The sequence below is a fragment of the Elaeis guineensis genome, chromosome 11 (assembly GCF_000442705.2).
Source record: "Elaeis guineensis isolate ETL-2024a chromosome 11, EG11, whole genome shotgun sequence".
In the NCBI taxonomy this organism is placed as follows: domain Eukaryota; kingdom Viridiplantae; phylum Streptophyta; class Magnoliopsida; order Arecales; family Arecaceae; genus Elaeis; species Elaeis guineensis.
This window is the reverse complement of record NC_026003.2, coordinates 108,203,506-108,206,410: the sequence shown is the minus strand read 5'-3', so window position 1 is coordinate 108,206,410 and position 2,905 is coordinate 108,203,506. Positions and strand designations below refer to the sequence as shown.

The following is a 2,905-nucleotide window of genomic DNA, read 5'->3' as shown; positions in this document are numbered from 1 at the left end:
AAGACAGAGAAGATTTGTGGATTCAAGCTGACATTGATGGAAATGGTGTTGTGGACTATGAAGAATTTCTGGTATGCTACAATCCAAGATTTCCATTTCATACTCAAGCAACTACTTGACATGTCCTAAACCAATACCTTTGATCATTTTTTGACAATGCATTCCTTAACTGAGCAAGAAGTTCTTGAAGACCTATGTTGGTTATGTGCAGCTTCAGAAAACACATTTGTTCTTCGAAATTTTTTGCTGCCTCTAAACAATTGCTTCCTGATGTTTTGCAGCTAGGTATCTGGAATCCTAAATGGCCGGAGCAACACGAGAACTTTGAAAAGTGGACTGATGTCAGACTGAAAACAGGTGCCAAGAAGCTGCAGGCTTTGGTTTCAATGTGAAGAATGCAGTTCTCTTCCCACCAGAAGTCGAGAAAGGAATGTGGCCGGAGGACTACTCTCTATCCGATCATGCACCACTGACGTCGTGTTTTCTCCTGTGAGGATGCCTTGTTTCCAGATAATACGCTAATCGTCATGTTGCTGATTTATGTAAAGTTTTTAGAGGAAGAGATATAGATAAAGCTTATAGAGGAGGGTAGATATACTGATAGCTTAAGCCGGAGATACAACAAAGCAGTATAAGATAAAACGTTGACATGTAAATTGTATGATATCTTTGCTCATCTTCAGTTTTTTTCCAATGCTGAAATATAAACATGCTGTAGTTTGTGTCCTCGGATGTGAATATTTTTTGTTGCTATGATTGGAAAGATACATTGTATTGAAGATGGATCAAATTGTTGGAGTAGCTCATCTGGTATTTGACTTACATTTCTTTTTGTTTCCGGATCTGGCTTGTGACTCAGAAATGCTTTCTTCTTAACTGATTCTTCACCAAGGTCCAAGGGACATTATTTTTTAAGTTAGGCATGATCCTTGTACAGAGTCGTGCAAGTCACGTTAAAATGATTTAAAACAAGGTGGGCTGGCTCCCTGCTAAATGGAGACCATTGTAACGTGTACCATAACGCATGGTCAATTGATTCAGCCCGAGTGGCTTTTGACGTATATAAAAGCGTCCATGCTTGGTCTCGCTCAAGGTGGCGACTAACGGGGGGAGAAGCTGATGACACATGATGTCATGTGTGTGTGTGTGTCTATATATATATTATAAATAGTATTAGAAGCATGTAAATTGGAGTCCGAATCCTCTATGGTATATCTTTAGCACCAGAGAGAGCTGTGCTGCCCCTTCTCTTGTTTCTATTTGATTCAATCCATTCTTATCCAACACGAAATAAACCTGGAAGAGATTGAAGTGTAAAGTTGTTTAGCAATTACCGGGAACTTTTAGCATAGCTTGCCAAACCTGATGCTTGCAGAATCTGAAAGGCTGAGAGATGATGCCTTGTGAGTTTTGATAGATATAAAATTGGTTTGCCCCTTCTGAAGTCATAATTATGGAAGCTGTACAAGGTGAGAAAGAAGTTTAGAAAAGTAACTCATATGCTTTTCTACATGTTTAGCATTTTGCCTCCCATTAAGTAATAAGAAGAAGTTTTTTTTTTTTTTTAATTTGTATAAACTACGTAAATATATGAAACGACATGTATACTCTATATCCTTATAATTAATTTCTTATATATCTATTTTTATGAATATCTGAAATTGCATGGACACTGTTTGCATCTATCCCTTATAAATATTTTTTTTTGGCATGTATCCTTGCAAAGAGTTATATTTTTATGTAAAAACACTTGTAAATTATTGTATTTTCAAGATTATACATGTAAGAATAAAAAATTTATAGGGGTTACATGCAAAAAAAAAAAAAAATTATAAGAGTATACACGTAACTAGTAAATTTTTTAGAGTATACACATCATTTTAGCTATTTATAGGACTATACATGTAAAAAAAAGTAATTATAAAGGTATACTTGTAAATAGTATATATGCAAGAGTATACATGCAATTTTAGATATTTATAAGAGTATATACACAAAAAAAATCTTGGGAGAAAAGACAATTAGGATTGCCTAAAAACATAAATTATTGAATTATAAATAATTATAATTTGTTAGAGAGTTAGAGAGGGAGACCTATTCATGGTACAATTGCTCATCATCAAATATTTGAAGATACATCTATACAATACATTAAAGTTGAGTCCAGAAGCTCTCTAGCGCAACAATTGTTGCTTATCCATGGAAGACAAATGGTGTACATCCATCGTACAGGAGAAAGAGGCAAAAAAAAAAAAGGGGCATGCAGCCGTCGTATAGGGGAAAGGGGCAAAAAACAAAAAAAAAAAAAGATGCTGTCCAAAGAAGGCTGACTCTCAGATTAGATAGGTCAGATATTTTTTTGATGGTTGAGTGGATTTCTGTCTATTTTCCTGTTGTAAGAGGGATGCAGGTAGTGAATTGGACAATTCCAGCTTGATATCTTCCATGCCATTCCCTATCACAAGAGAAGTGCACGCAGAAAAAAAGGGATGGAGAAATGGGGCGGGAGACTGTATTTTTAGCAAGTTTAGTGTAGGGTTAAAAGGTCATTAAGGTTGAGTGTGGTATTGGTTTAAGGGTAGTGATGTGTCAGCGATTGGATGGTGCGGATGTATAGGAGCAGATAAAAAAAAAAAGATGAGTATGATTATCTGGGTGGATTTTTGTAGCGTTTGCAAGGTGTGTTGTTTCTCCACCGGTGAAGGACATGGATCGGCAGAGGAAAGTATGGTCATATCAGTATGACCATGGATGGAGAGGGGGCTGGTTAGTTTTCTATTTAAGCAAGGCTACCCTTGGATGTGGTCCTACATTATTTTTCGCTTGGGTTGGGATATTCTCATCAGACGTTGGGGGGGTTGCTGCTGGCTTTCCCATAGCCTTCCAACTCCCGTAGCACATCATT

At 36.7% G+C, this 2,905-nt stretch overlaps 1 long non-coding RNA gene across 1 annotated transcript; it reads left to right on the top strand.

Moving 5' to 3' along the window:
* Positions 1 to 838, top strand: LOC140852506 (uncharacterized). Its single transcript, XR_012135387.1, has 2 exons — positions 1 to 71; positions 282 to 838. It is a non-coding gene; the product is annotated as an uncharacterized lncRNA (long non-coding RNA).
* Positions 839 to 2,905: the final 2,067 nt, after the last annotated feature.